The following is a 16561-nucleotide window of genomic DNA, read 5'->3' on the forward strand; positions in this document are numbered from 1 at the left end:
TAACGAAGTGGGTGAGTTGGTAAACGTTATACATGATGAAAACCGCTCAAACGACGACGACGGAGTGAAGACAACAAACACGACACGACCGAAGCTGTTCTCGTAACTACAGTTTTGTTAGTGAAATTAACAGAAAGAAAACAGCGTAGCCGACACTGATGACATTAACAAACATCTACTTATCTATTAGGCACCACACAATATTTGGACCTCAAGCGATTCACACACCGCTATTCATATTAGCTCTTAAAAAACAAACCTCTTTATCTGACAGAGCTACCGACGGCGCACCCTCAGCTGTCAATAAATTGTTGCCCTTTTTACCGTTGTACGATGTTCTGATTTTATACTTGCGGCTTCAATAATATACAGAATGGGTGATTACTAATTTCTGAGGAATTAGTAAATATGCCCAATGAACCTCAAGAATATTACAAAAACGAGGACATATTTTTAATGAAGTGACGAATGCGAATTGCGTTAAATTGCCACGTTTTACGCAGAATCAAGCTAAGCTAAAAAAATATCGGTGAGCTTTTCTCCGCCTCTGTCGGTTTTGCGGTGAGCTTTTCTCCGGTGAGCTCATCTCCGGTGAGATTTTCTCCGGTGAGCTTTTCTCCGCCGCCCAACTTTCACACCCTATCTTGCAGAAATACATAGCAAGTAACATCTTGAGAAGTGGCCAGGAAAACTAAAACTGGTCCTGTCGGTCTTCAGTCTGCGATCTTTAATAAAGCCCGACATTTCCAAACACTCATGTGGGTGCCGAAAATCGACATATTTCCGAGTACATTAAGCGAGGATTACGCGATTAAAAGCACCAGAGTAACGCAGATTTTATTACCTATATCTCCCAAAACTGTATCTCTAATTCTCTCTTTCACGTTTTTTTTTTTTAATCGACATCAGGGTATTGTCATTTATTTGACCGCTCACCTTGGCTACTAACCGGTGCTTAAATTTTGATGAGTTAATTGTTTTTTTTTTTTTTTTGTAGTGATTGTGTAACGGATTTTTACCAGAAAACCAGCTTGAAATAGATGACTGCTTGAGGCTACTCTCTGTACAAAACGTTCGATTCGTTCAGATACACAATTACAGTTCTACTCCCTTTTTGTCCTGGTTTTGAGCACGGAAGTCAAAAAGTTGTTAAATGCTGACGAGCAGCAAGAAAGAAGGAAACCCTCCCTCCATACCTCCTTTCCATTCGAAAAAGTTGGACTCTGCTCCCCTCGGCTGGGAGTAGCTCAGAGAAACACTCCTGTGGGGAGAGGAGGGGAGGGGAGTGAGAGAAGAAATAGAGATAAGAAAGCTGAGATCCTGTTTTTTTTTACAACAAAAGACGATTGTGTAGGTTGACCTCTAAAAGAGAGAAGGAGAGAGAGATATATTATATTTATTACAACAAAGTGTATAATAAAGATATCTGCCTTTGTTTCTGACGTTGGGAAATGCGAACACGCTAAATCGAATACATGAACGTCAAACGTGGGAGAAGTATTACGAGAATGCGTTTAGTTCCGGAGGCCCAAATTCGAACGGTGGAAGCAACAGTGGCCAACTAATAAAGAAGACAGCCCCCCACTCCCCTAAAACAAAAACGGGGTAAGAGGTCTACGCGTACTCCTTATCAGTTTTAGGCCATCGCTAAATGAGGACAAACATCGACTCGGTGTTTCTTGTTCCCCGCAACTAAGAAACGCAGACGCATTCGCAGCAGCACAAACACACACAAGCGAAAAAGGGGGTTTGGGGCGCGGAGACGACGGTGAGAGTCGCTACGAGAGTATTTATCGTGGCACAGCGAATCTGTCGCGGATGACTGCTTTGGCGGGGTTACAAGATACGGCCTCGGTATCATCGCAACGGGCCGCCGCGGTGTTTTTTGACTTGCGAAGGGAGTCAATGTGTGCGTGGTACGAAATACCGCCGCTTCGCCCCGTGAAGATTCTTCGTGAGATACCGAGGGGGCCTTTCGCTTCTTTACTTTAGTCTCCGATCGTATAAACATCCAAGCCGAAGAATACGTAGCACCGTGGCTCGGCCCGTTCAAAGCTCTTGTGCATAGTTTACGGGACTGGCGAGAAATTTCTGAGGAAGTCCCGTAGTAAACGGCTCCACGAACTAACTACTCAGAATAACGAGAAGAAACAAAACCTATAGAAGGTGATGATTCGGTGGCTGAGCACGCAGCTGCTATCCTGGGGCGAACCGGTTTGGAACTCAGTTCTAATATTACATTTTGTGGAATGTATAACGACACCAGCCAAGAATTACTCGTAACTCGGCCAGTCGACTAGAGTTATCATAATGCAACTCCGGTTTCCACTAATTTAATATCTATAAACTCTTTTTTTTTAAATGAAGATTTGCATTTACCTTGATGTACTTTTCTGAGTAACTTCAATTGCGGTTAAAATTTACTTTGGTGTTAAGAACAAAGCTGAATTCAGTCCAGTGGTTAGGACACAAGCTCACGCAGAAGTTGAACAGTTTGCCGTCATTGCGAATGATGAAATACGTGTTTTGTTTCCGAATTGGCTCCTGAGTTTTTATTTTTCGCTTCTCCAGTCTCAGATTAATTCAGCATGATAAATATTTACCAGCTCGCCTGCGAACTTAATATATTTTCTCATATTTATCGTATTTAAGGCGTTTGTGAACTCCTCTGTGCCTTCAAAATTTTATTGTAGTAGTTACAATAAATAAAAAATCCTAGAATGAAACCCGAAAGTAGGCGGTCGTAATTTACGCTACCTGGAGCTTTACTCAATGGCATGAACTTGATTGAAGTTCTAGTTATTGCATTCCACTTAGGCTATTAGGCATACACCTAATTTAGCTCATATTTCGAGTAACATCTATTTCCGTAAACACTTATCTTTTCTATTTCTTTCGTTAAAAATTTCCTTTTTTTTTATTTTTCCTTCTTTCTTTGTTATTTTCTTCCTCTTGTTTTCTTTCTACTCTTGCAGACCAAGGCCAGCGACGCTGCAGAGGTAGATAGCATTTCTACCTGTCGCTGAAACAAGATTTACAAACAAGCTTTTAAAAATTCCTTCCCCAGCTTTTCTTGTTAATCTAAGTTATAGTGCCGAAAGCAGGCTGGAGATATTTCTCAAAATAACAAAGAACTATTAATGATTTCTAAAATTACTCCTTATAAAAGCGGATCTACCATTTACTCAAAAAGCTTTTACTACATGGAATCAAATTAGGGTTAAATTGAAACGCAATAAAAGGAGGTGTATCACTCAGGCGCACAAGTTGATGTAATCGAACCCTTCAAAAAAATTTTATTTTTATTTTCACCAGTTATTATTTTTGGTGATGAACTTATATGCTAATTATTTGAAGTATACATCAGATGGCTCTGCATCCGTAATGCAGTGCGAGTGAAATAAAAAAAAAAAAACTTTATTGAAAGTTTTTTTTTTTTTTTTTTTTTAGTAAACAACAAAGATAGAGTATTATCTCGTTATGCTACGAGGATACCCCCCATGCATTGTGCTGTCATGTGTACTAATATCTTCGGTTTCCTAAGCCCTTTGTAAAGTTAAATAGGCTATTATTTATTCCGTGGGCATGAACCTTAGCTCCGATTACCATGTCGCTGCGGAAAGTATAGTGGCGCAATCCCACATTTTATATAATAGCAATAAGCCGATCTGGCAGAAGTCGTCCTAACGTTCAGGCATGGCAAGGCCAGTAGAAATTATTCATAATCACTCGGTTGCTATAGGTAGGGTTCCGTGTCTTCGGATAAATCCGATAGAATCCGTAAAACAAACGCCGGTAAAATTTTCGTCAAGTCGTATTTAATTGAGAAAATTTAAGGTTTCGGTGGCAAAAAAGGACGGTAAGCTTGGTCAGAGCACAGGCATTAAGATCAGTGGTCCCGAGGAAAAGCCACTTCAGCTTCTTTTTCAAATCTCGGTCTATTGACCAAAGGGAGTTTACCGTATAACTCGTCACGTTTTGTTCAGGAGAATGGGGCATTGCACTTCTAAATCACTACAAAAGAAAAATTTCTGGTTTGTAGTTTGAACCATGTTATTTGTGTTTCTTAAAAAAGAAGGGAGGTGTTTTCATAACAAAAGATAATATTTGAGTTTATATGAATCTTTAATGGTTCGCAGCGACTACGTCGAGGTGTGTAGTGATTTTAAAATTATCGACCTTTATTAAAGCATAATTTGTTTGCATGTTTTGTCGTGCGACCGTTAGTACTTCTGATGAATATACCTGTCGTTAAAACCCCAACATTTTACAACATTTTTATTCCTAGAGCAACGTTTCTAGAACTACATTCCAACGTGCGTGGTGTGCGTGACCCATCCAATCACCTTCAAGCCTTGCCTTCACGATGTGCTTTTTTAGCATTGCAGCCTCAAATTTCCATCCTTGGCGTTGTTTTTGTTAAATTATTTTACCTTTTTTTTAACCCGCTCCCCTCTGCAATGCACTCGGGCCTTGAGGGAATATTAAGTAAATCAATACATAAATGGCAAGGAGGCCAATGCCATATTCAGCTAAATAAAAAGCTCTTTATAAGGTTGAATTTGGGTATGTTTGTTTTTAAATAGAAATAATTTCTGTTTTTCTTTTTTTTTTCTTTTTTTTTTTATGGAACACAGCAAAGTTAGTTTCCACACTTCAAAAATTGATAATCTTGCTAAAAGAAACTTTGATAAGACGCGAATTTCTTAAAAAAAATAAAAAAACTCCGAAAATGCCTTTCGAATTTTACAGGAAAAGAAAAAAAACAAAAAAACGGAGATACGGAACCTTAGATACATGTCAACTGTCCACCAAAACGCCCGAAAGGTCCTTTAAGGCATTACTAAATGATGATGACGACGCACAGTAGGCAGATGACACGAACATCAGCAGCAAACAGATAACTGGCAGACGCACGTTTTCAGGAAGGAAGCACAGTGTTTCGTACACTGTTTATACTTCAACATTTTTATGAAATATGGTCGATATTCAAATCTTTTTTTTCGAGATCATGCCGTGTATTGTAGCTGTACACTGTATACACCAACTCATGTTTACAAACAAACCGGAGCGCCCGGAGCGCCCCTAGCGGACGCCACCGGTGCCGCGCATGCGCGATGGGGGTGTGGGCAAAAAGCTCGCCGTCGCCCATAAACAAACCATTGAAATGCGATGTTGTCGGCGTCAGTGTGAGTCCCCCTGCCCTTTTTCGCGTTCGCATTGTTGGTTCTACGTCTTCCTGGCGATGTCTGACTATCTTGAGCGGCGTCAGCGAAATTACCGAGGCTCGTTACACCGTAAAACTTCGCGTGAATAATGTGACATGCGGCGATTCATTCCGCGTTGACGCCGCAGATTGTACGCTAAAGCCTGATTGGCATGATGAGATTTCGCTCGGAATTTTCAGTCGCGACGCCGCTCGGGCTGCAAAAGCGTGAACCGTAGCTGAGATGGTCGACGACGATACCGAAAATCGCAAGCAGAATCGGACCAACTGAATTAGGCATAACAACAAGTCGGTGTTGGTCACTGGTAACAATGACCAACATCTCCTTGTATCTACTGTTTACATCGAGCCTGCTTACCAACCTTCAAATTTAAGCCTTTTGAGGCCTGCACTCACTTCTTATCGCAAGTACCGGGCCAACATTTGGTCTACGGACCGGCGTCGTCTAAGAGAGCAGACGACAAGCAGAAACTTTTGAAAGAGCAGACGACAATTCGAGCAATCAGGCGGTCGTTTGAACTTGAAGACGCACTGAACGTAGTCCACAGGTGGTCCGCACAACTTGACAGTTTTCTGGCGTTTATGTTGAAACAAAGCAAATAAATCTGATGACCGCAAGTATCCGTGAATTCAACCCAAAGTGCTTCCCGTCCAAGCAATCGTTGTCCGACGGCGTCTGCTTTTCCCTTTTCACGGCACATATCCAGATTCTCGGACGAACCGAGCACGTGAAAACTGACCTTCAAACCTTTCTCGACACTTTTGGTACGGCCGCAGTCGCGGCGTTTTGACGAGAAGGCAGGTTTTCGTCTGGTTCCTTTCAAAACAACGCAGGAATACACGTCTGGCATGGGGACTTCTGCCCACAGCCCCAGACCGGAAGTGCGACCGACGCGCCACCACCGCGCCGTGACGTCACAGAGATGAGTTCGTGTATACAGTTCTAGAGCGTTACAAGTAGGGATGTCGCGAACCACCCCAGGTTCGATTTTGAAAGGTTTCGATATTTGCGAAGCGAACTGAGGTTCGATTTCGAAAAATTTCGATATTTTCGTACCGACCGAGGTTCGAATTCGAAAACTTCGCAACTTTCGATCTCAGCGGAGTTTCGAATTCGAAAAGTTCGCAGCTTTCACGGTTTCTAAAATTTCGAATTCGAATATTTCGAATATTTTTTTACTTCAGGTTCGATAAATTCGAAGATTTCGAAATTCTTTGGAAATAAAATTCGAAAACTTCGAACGCTTCGAATTTTTATAGACATGAAGTTCGAACAATTCGAAGATTTCGAATTTATTTCTGCATAAAGTTCGAAAAGTTCGAAGGTTTCGATTCTCTTTTAACGCTAAATTCGAAAAAAAAACTTGAAGATTTTGAATTTCTTTCTAGTCCAAGTTTTCAAAGTTCGAAGTCCGGTTTTCAAGTTCCTCCACAGTTTGTTTCAAATAACGTTTTCACGACTCGCTGGTTTTCACAAAATCAAGTTTAGAAAAGTTAGGGTGTGATATCTAGATTCTGCGAAGTTGGTCAGGCAATTAGATGAGAGGACGAGTGTCCCGGATGGTGCTGGAATATTTGGCAGTGCAGAGTGACGTGTGACCATAGATCAGTAATTGTGACCGCCAGCCCGGGGGGGGGGGGGGGGGGGGACTTTAACTTGCATCACGCAGTAGTGATCACACGAACAGACTGTTTTACGAGACTCATCCAGTTCGAAACGGCCAGGGGCGAACAGTTGGTTGAGGCTTAGAAAAACCTTGTAGCGACCTGGCAAACTACCTCGCCACCCCTTGCACGCTGGTAGTAATCCGATCGAACGCCGCCCGAATGACGCTGGCATGTAGTAAGTTAAGTCTGTAATTGTCCTGGAGGTTTATTTTCAGGAACGGAGCAATCGCCTCGCAAAAAGCCGACACAACTCGAGGTCGAGGTGCGTTCTACCATACAAGTGGCGTCGGAAGAGGAAAAACGGGGGAAAGAGGGTAGCGGGGGGGGGGGGCTTCGGTTTCCTTCCTTCCTTCCAGATATTTCGGACTGTTAAAAAGAAAACAATACGGGGAAAGAGGGTGTGGTCGAGTTAATTTTACTCTTAAATTATTTATGCATATGTATAGCTACTGTCGCTCTTCACTGCATAAAAGATTGCGTAGATGGTCATTGTTAGAAACACTGATCTCTATGGCAGAGATTGAGATTGTCATTGAGATCAGTGGTTAGAAACTAGTTGTGAGAAGGCACTGCTCGTCACATGCTTAGTGGTTCGGAAGTTCAAAGCTATGCATTTTCAACCTAAATACCTGTGCCAATAGTAAAAAAAAAAAAAAATTATACATATAGACATAAATAAAAATAAATGCGAAGATAAAAAGCTGAAAAAAAAAAAAAAACTATCAGGAATTCACCGGAAGTGTTGTATTCTTGCATATTTAGAGGTTCAGAACTTCGAAACAAGTTTCTTTTACCAAAATGTGTACGGGCTAAAAGAAATACTTCCCAGGAACGTGAAGCGAAAAAAAAAAGTTTTCTGTTAATGACGTGCTGAACTTGAGCACTATTAGAAATCTTCTCCCATGAGTTAATTACGTGAAAAAAAAACAATAAATACATTATTTTGTATTCTGCAGATGGCAATGATATGTACTGTCCGTGGTGTTAATTTAAATGCGATACCTCAAACAACGTAGACGAAAATAAATATCAAGTTTAAGGCATAATTGCATGTAGACACATGTTTGGACATTTCTTCAAAACTCACGTTGAATAACAATAATCACATCTTAAGACGGCACTTACCTAGGCTATACATAGATCATTCTTAAAGAAGTATAACACCTCTACCATGAATAGCTTCGGCTACAGCGCGCTTCAAATCTGGCACGAACGACGATCGTCAAACACCCGTCGTCCTTCCTCGCCCCTTCGGGAATTTATTTCTTTAAAACTAAGCATGCCAGAACATTGAAATAAACGCCATTGTCTTTCGTAAGGAACGCAGCACCGCGTGTAAATGTTCGAGAAGAAAAAAATTACGAATGTACCTCACTACTTGAATTCAAATGAAACCGTCCGCCGGTCTTTCGAAGTTCGACGAACGTCGAACTTTTACCCTAAAAGTTCGAAGTTCGTCGACCTTCTGACTTTTCAGGATTCGAAAGTTCGAAACTTTTCGAATTGTCTTGATAAATAAGTTCGAAAGTTCGAAATTCATCGAATTTTTTGGTCAGTCACGTTCGGAAGTTCGACAAGCATCGAACTTTGCAGCGCAATAAGTTCGAAAGTTCGAAAAAGATAGATTTTTTTGGCGTAATAAGTTCGACGGTTCGAAAAGCGTCCAACTTCTTAGCTTAACAAGTTCGAAAATTCGACTTCCGTCGAATTTTACGATGTAGACAATTCGAAAAATCGAAATCTTTCGAATCTTTCGAACCGCTTGATTCGATCATCGAAACTTCGATTCGAAAAAAGTTCGCGGCATCCCTAGTTACAAGTGTCTAGCTCCAAGAACCTTAAAGGGCTACTCCACCGATTTTTTCATTGTCTCCGATTTGCTTGAAATTTTGCTAAACTAACCAACAAACATCGCGAAAATAGTATCCCAAATATTAGGTCAAAATATTGTTTTTTCGCGAAGTTATTGAATTTGCAGTTTTGGTCCTCACCGTGTTTTTCAAGCTCGAAGTCTCTACTGGCAACAGTGAAAATGTGACGTCAGTGGAAGGCAGGGGTTCACTCTTTGGGCTGTAGATTTTGTTTTAAACTGATTCGAAGCAGTTTCATGGTGTCAAATGAATGCTTGGGAAGCTCGCTGCAGTACCCGCGCTCCAGCACGGAGCAAATGATCGGCATATTCTATTTTTTGGCTGCTTGCTCGACTGGCAAGCCTGCCTGCCACTGACGTCACGGCCCTGAAAAGCGCGCGCATATTTGAATGTTGGTTTTTGCTTCATTTTCATTTGCCGATTTCGCAATAACTATTATGAATTTCGCGATTCTGAATAGCATACCGGAGAGAGTAAAGACCGGGGAGTCAGAAAATATAGTTAGTTGAGGTAGCTCAAAAAATCGGTGGAGTACCCCTTTAAGCTTGATATAACACCAGCCAACGGGAACGACGACGCAGGTGTGAAAAAAAAATCTAGCTTTAAAGCAGCTAAAAAAACGACCAAACTGTTTCCCTGCAGTCGTCGCATGCAAGAACAATTCAATCTAAGCTGATTTTGATAATCACAGAACATCTATGCTAAGGTTTGGGTATGTTAGACGAAAAAATAAACTGGTTTGCACCTGAAATGGAGTAAAACTGGCGCCCGTTCGGAAATATGTCTGGTCCGGGAGGATCTTCTAGAATACTCTTATTCCCTTTCCTTCTTCAAAACGTCGTTTTTCTAGCCGTTTATAGTACGTACTCGGGTGTTGACTGCGGATAAAGTAAATTAAAAAGTCTAAGTTACTTTTCTTAAGATACAGGTAAATGCAGTTGCTTATTACTCGATGCAATAGCAATTGTTACTTATTACGGAGTTGCTGCCCGAAAACCTTGCTCTACACCGTCACGCACACGTTACACTAGAGTTGGTATACAGGGAAGTACTCGCCTGACCAATACCTTTCCGTTGGATACGCTAAAACAAAAAAATATTTACCGGAGGCAAGTGACAAGCAAGTCCAGATAAATGTGGTCGTTCATGTAACATTTCTATGCATGCCCACAACGTTGGAACGTTTGTCAGGTAACAAAATATATAATAAAGAGCGTTACGCATTTTTTTTCATGAAAGACCAACAAATCCTAAGTTATACATTTTCTGCTTCCCACGAAACAGAACAAGACCTTAATTTCATTGCCGAAATGAAGCTTAAATGCTTAAATGCGGTATCATTTCTAACGCACAGCCGACACGAGCCTGAACATATTCTTTACTATTGCGGACCACTTAAAATGAAGACTCACCCCGGTATTTCTAAACCATGGTCCAATACTACCACAGCCCGCAAAAAGAAGGCGCGTCCTAAAATAGACTGCAAATGGGTGCGGTGCGTCTCACCGAACTGAAACGACCGACAGGTTGCAGATCGCTCTGCATACGGGGGGGGGGGGGGGGGGGGGGGGCGGTTGCTGAGCTTGGAGGGGGTTGCTGAGCACGGTGGGCGCCGCGAATATTAGTCGCAGTGTGATACGAGACTGTTCCAGCTTATGAGGAGGTGCCGCGAGTTGCGAAACGGCGCATATGATAATGGTAGTTGATAAAGTGGCCGGTGCCAAAAACGCCGCGGTGTTCTAGAGGTTCTTGCCAAATATATGTCGTACAGATTCCGAAGGGCCGAAACTGGCTTGAAGATTGCTTTGCATGGACAACCTAATCGCGGATAATGATAATAATATTAAACGAAACTCGCCTTTTTGCCATATTAGCGTGACAAAGTCGGTGGTAACAGATATTGTGGTGTGTTAGTGTGGAGAAATGGTGTACACGCACGAAGACCAGACGGTGCGATGCAGCCCGGATTCGTGCACGGTGAGTGCGTGAGCGCTCCGTGGATTTCTTACTTGTGGGTTCCATCTTCGGCGGTGGAAATGTAAATACGAATTTTCTCAGAGCCTGTTCGAGTGTGAGACGGAGTAGACGGAGTGTGCGGAAAACAAAACAGAGGCTCCCTAGAACAACTGATACGCAGCAGCGCCGAGCAGATCCCTGACGCCAGCTTTGGCAAATGGCAACCAAACACTCGAACTATACCTCAACCTATCGCTGAAAATTTGACAGTTCTAACGTAGTGTTCGCCTTTTTTTTCATTGCTTTTCTGTCGTTTTCTTGTGCGCTCTTTCTCTGTTAAAGTCCAGAGCGCACTCGTTTCATGGGACAGAGCGGAGCTTTATGTCTGAACACGGGATGATTTCTGAAATTACGACCAGTGCGCAGGCGAGCTGGTGGAAGTTTACCATGATTATATAAACCCGAGACTGGAGCAGCAGGAAGAAATGTTTTTTACAGTCGAAGAGAAAGTAAGAGGGACAGACAGTGTTTCTAATCCAGGTAATAATTGCATTCAACCATTCAACCAATACAAACGCCACAAAACTTCCGAATATCCGGTTTTTAAGGTAGCGCGCACAAACCTCACCCACATCAGATAAGAAACTAAATGATGTCACCCACAACGTACAAATACCTTCCGAAATAAAAAAAATAAAAAAAAGCTTTTTAGTTTGTTAGAGATTACAATAGAATATACAATGCATTAGAACTACGACATACGCACTCACATTGATACCTTTCGTTGGTCTAGACGAAAAGCTTCTGAACTAGTATCTCGAGATAACACACTAACAAAGAGAAGAATTACCTCGACACATAGTTAAGGCTTGCAACCTTGACGAATCATCCACACAGGGATTTTCTCAATAGAGCATTGACTAAGCTGAACTTTTGGTTTCTAAGACAAAAAAAAAAAACAAGAGTCATTGATCAGGGAGGCATAAAGCTCCATGTTTGAGCCAAACCTCGCCGACTTTTAATACACAGGGAAGAGCGTCAAAAATGAACCACCAAAACAAACTTACAAAAATGAACAACTAAAACAAAGCGCAATAGACCGATCTCACAGGGAGTTGCACGACGCCACCGCTGCCGCGGGGCATTCTGGTACATGTAGTTCTCCCCAGTTTTCTGGCCGCGTCAAGGCGCGTTGTACGTCCGGCGTTTGGGAATTCTCAGGTTAGCACGAAACTTTTAGTCGGCCGTTTACTCACGGTTTTTAATGGGTGTCTTCACCCGTTCTGTGTCAAGGTGCTACAATAACAGCACCAGGCAAAAAGGCATCGGATTTTATGTCTTCCCGGAAGAAAGCAGCCCACGAAAAGAGTGTCTAAAACAGGTAAAGATAGCGGTAGAAGAGCGGCAGGAAAAAGCGTTTTAAATTTGTTTTGTTATTTGATTCATAATTTATATTCACCCCGTTGCACGATAACTAAAAAGTGTAAGCTTACACAGGGCATGAGACGTAGTAGGGCGTACCAAAGTGTTCCGCACGTTGGAATCTTTCAGAGCACTCGCTCCGTAGCGGTATATCCGTTGGTCTATCTCAATCGGAACTTCCACACTGCCTTGCGGCGACCGTTTTTAATACAATGTTTGCTTGATGCATTTTGGTGGTTACAACTGTTATTGATACGACATGTTTTGAGCACAACTGTGCTTCAAAAGATCCAGATACAATCACTGAAGAAAGAGCATTGATTTTCGGTATGTATACATAAATATAACTTGAAATAAAAGAACTTTTTCAAAATCAGACTTAATTTTTGTTTAGTGGGCTATTATGCCACAACGTGATTTTGCTGGCGTTACTGATCCATTCTGTATTAACACCAATCGACACAGCGGAAATACGCATTCTCCGTCGGTCAGCTCTTACCATTCGGAGCTTGAGTAAACCAAATAAAATTGAATAGAAGCTGTACACAAGAGCTCATCTCTACCCGAAGTTCTCAGGCATCTCTCATGGTTGCGTTTCATTTTGACAAATGCGAGTTGTTACGGCAGGTTCTTTTTGGAGATCGTTTCTTTGTGTGCAGGCTTCCTCCCGCAGTTCATATGGACCCTGTCGCAAAGGCTCTCAACCAGAATAGAACGAGTTTTAGAAAACTATCGCTCTCCGAGAATGCCTATTGAGCTCGTTTTACTTCATTGTCGAATAAAAGTTATGCCCAAGCCTGCGCACTACATAGCTCAGTATTTCACCAACAAACACATTTGACGCTGTTCCGCGATGCTACACCGAGCCGATGGTCCCTCGAATTTTGTGCTCTTTCACGTTGAGGTAGATATTCACTTGCTTCCAAGTTTATTGAGACGTAGGAGCACTCGGAGCGCTCTAGGGAGTAGCGGACTCGTTGTTTTTGCCGCTGTTGCAGTAACACCACCGCGTGAACGCAGTGAGTTCACCCGCGTTCACGAAGGCGAAGAAGCGAACGACGACGAAGCAGACGACAAAGCGATTCTAAAGCGATAAGACTACTGGAACTATTTTTTTTTTGTGCCTGATGACAAACTAAGGCATCACAAACAACACAATCTTATAAAGTACTGATATGCAGGAGAATCCAAGCTAACACCAGGGCTTCCCAAACTATGATGTACGCCAACATGAGCCCTTTTCAGCCGGGAAGCCGGAGAGCGATGACTACAAGTAGCATGGCGGCGGCAATACTCCCGGAAAGCGCGCGCCTGCGCAGTTCGCTTGGTGGCATCGGTCTATTAGAGCTGCAAACATTGCTTTGAAGTACTACCAAGCTGCAAAATGTCTTGACTGACAGTTTCCTATTATTCTTATACGGATTGTCTATCTTTGAGCTCTCTTTGTGCTATTTACCTCTTGGTGTATCTATTTCTGCTCCTGACCTGTTTTTAGATTTGTTAATTTATACTGAAGAAGGGTTGTGCTGGGAATAAGGCCAGGAAAGTTCAAAACCTGTGCTACCAAAATTAAGTTGCCACTCAAAAACTGTGAAGGCGGGGTTAGTTAAATCATTAACCAGGAATGCACTAGACAGGCTCTGTGTTTATTTTATCACTCAATCGTTGGAGAGAGAGTGGAAAACATTGAACAAAGCCGGTTATGACGATCAGTTAATCAGAAGACAATTATGTCTGCTATTCGCAGACAATAGTGAAGGAAAACAGAAATCAAAGTACAAGTTTTCTGTAGCCCGGTATTACCATAAAATATCGCAAAATCTCAAAGCAATTGCAAAAGAGTTCGGAGTAGACACCACTTTCATTTCAGATTTTAAGTACTAGGCTCACGCCATTTCAAACAGGTTTGAGTGGATGCAAAAAGCGCACCGTGAGAAGTCTCCCCCGCAAAAGTCAACTGGTCTGTAAGATACCTTTTGCTGGTAGTTTTAAGTACGTAGGGCAAACTTCAATGGGGGGGGGGGGGGGGGGGGTATCAATGACAGGTTAATTGAACACAAAAGAAACGTACAGAATAATTCTGGAAATTCGGATTTGGATAAACACGTGGGCGAATGCAATAATTGCAGTGCACAATGGTCAGGAACAGAAATAGTAGACCAAGCGGTAGATAACACAGGGAGACAGTCCGGATAATAACAATAGGAAACTGTATCAGTCAGGCCTCTTGGCAGCTTGGTGGTACTTCAAAGATATTTTTGCAGCCCTAGTTGAGCTTTGTTTTGGTTGTCTATTTTTGCAAGTGTCTTGTTCATCCCCTTGGTGGTCTTTCGTCTATACTCGAAGTCCGCGAGGTTTGCGTCAAACATGGAGCTTTATGCCTCCCTTATGAATGACTGTTTTTTTTTTTTTTACTTTTGCTGCTTTTTCTTTTTTTTTTTTTTAGAGCGAAGAAGTTCAGTTTAGTCATGACTCTATTGAAAAGCTCACTCTCTAGATTATGCGTCAAGGGTGAAAACCTTAACTATATGTCATGGTAATGTTTCTCTCGTTTGTGTGGTATTTCGAGATACTATTTCAGAAGATTTCCGCCTAAACCAGGGGTGCTCAAGCTGGGGCTCTTCGCGTTTTAAAGTGCGTCTCACGGCTCCCTCCCAGTGGCGCGCTGCTATCCGGGGAGATCGGTCCAAGTTGACGGAGCGGTTGCGGCGCCTTCGGAAGCGTTCTGCGGAGCTGGCATTGCCACAAGTCTGCGAACGCAAAATGACCTATTGAGCCGGATCTGCCAGCGGAAGATGCGCGTCACAAGGGGGGCGCTCTTGGAGTGCACCAAATCAGCGAGCGGAATGAACCATAATGCCATGAGTGCTCTATTGTGTGTTTATTTGTAATGTCTACGTATGTGCACGAGGCAAATTGTGGTTGAATGTTTCCATGAATGTTTTGTGACAAACACTAAATGAACGTTCATAATGTATTTGTTCGAGAAAAACTGACCAATGGATTATAGAACTGAGGGAATATAAACGTTGTTAGAATCTCTGTGTGTTTTCTAAACCATATCTATAGAATTTTTATTATATCTTTATACACTATAGGTTTTATATAATCTACGCAAAAGCCGGCCGGAAAGCTATGAACTGGATAGAAAAGTCGATATATTTTCTTTAAAATATTTTTAACATCTATGCACTCATTTTCTATAGGAATTCCGCAGAAAGTGGATCAATATTTTTTGTAAGGTAATGTTTGTTTTGAAACATATAATTATATGTCTCACTGAGCACTTGGTGCATGAATACTGTGTGCCAACTACCGTCGTGTGCTGCTGCAAGTGTTAGTAAGTGCTACGTAAGTAAGGTGTGTTTGCTTCCTGGTATAGTTCTTAATGGAGTAAAATAAGGAAGAATAATGCATACTTACATAATTTTATTGTCACTGTCCATAGTTTAGTGACAAAATTTAGGTGTCTGCAACGATATCATGCGGCGAATTATTAGGTGACGTATTTAAATTTCCACACGCCGGTTCCCCCCCTGATGCCGTGCGACATGAAGTGCAACAATTATTAATCTGCAATTATGTGTAGTAACGGCTTCCCAAACTAGCTGTAAACGTAAGACTAACAACAACATAATGTTACTTACACCGTAGTACCTCAAGTACCGATCACGCTTCACCCCACTGCGTAAACCATTAAACATTATCTTCCCAATCCGTGCCTGACAAGTACCGCCTATGGGCGCCGATACACTTTACCCCGATCTCACGTCACGAAGCTTTACTTTCCGACCGAAAGAAAAGATACAAGAGCATGGCGCAATTGAGTAGAGCAGCAATGCCAAATGGGAGGGAGGTTCCGAGGGACGCAGCAGAGTAGAGACGGCCACCGGCGCCTAATAACAGCTCCACTGACACAGCGAACTAGTGCCCCCTTCTTTTTTTCTTATTGGACAACTGGATTCGTTGCAGCGGTTTCTGTTATTTTCAAACTGAGCACTCACTCATCTTGGTTCCCGGGATGACTGGCAGTATCAATTTGACATATAATAAAGAAACATACGAGGGAAAAAAGGAAAAAAAGAAAAGAAAACGCTCTCGGCAAATCAATTTAGCATTTCGGACGGCAAGTTCTCGCTGCGCGTCTTCGACCCTCCTTTTCGCCGTCCCACACAGGTTAAAATTAACGGACAGAAGCCGACTGCAGGAGTCACGATTTGTAGATTTTCTCCGAGCACGAAGGATGCAACAACGACCGCCGTGCTCGCTAAAGTGCACTCGTGTCTCGTGTGCATGCTTTCTGTTGCCACAACCAGCTCGGCGGTCTCAGTCGAATTGCGTCCGTCGGTTTTCTTCGGAGAACAGGTCGAGTCTGAGTATCGCCGTGCACTCGTGCACATGAGAAGGACGATCCGTT

This window comes from Ixodes scapularis, unplaced genomic scaffold (genome assembly GCF_016920785.2).
Source record: "Ixodes scapularis isolate PalLabHiFi unplaced genomic scaffold, ASM1692078v2 PGA_scaffold3__209_contigs__length_174095766, whole genome shotgun sequence".
Taxonomy (NCBI): Eukaryota; Metazoa; Arthropoda; class Arachnida; order Ixodida; family Ixodidae; genus Ixodes; species Ixodes scapularis.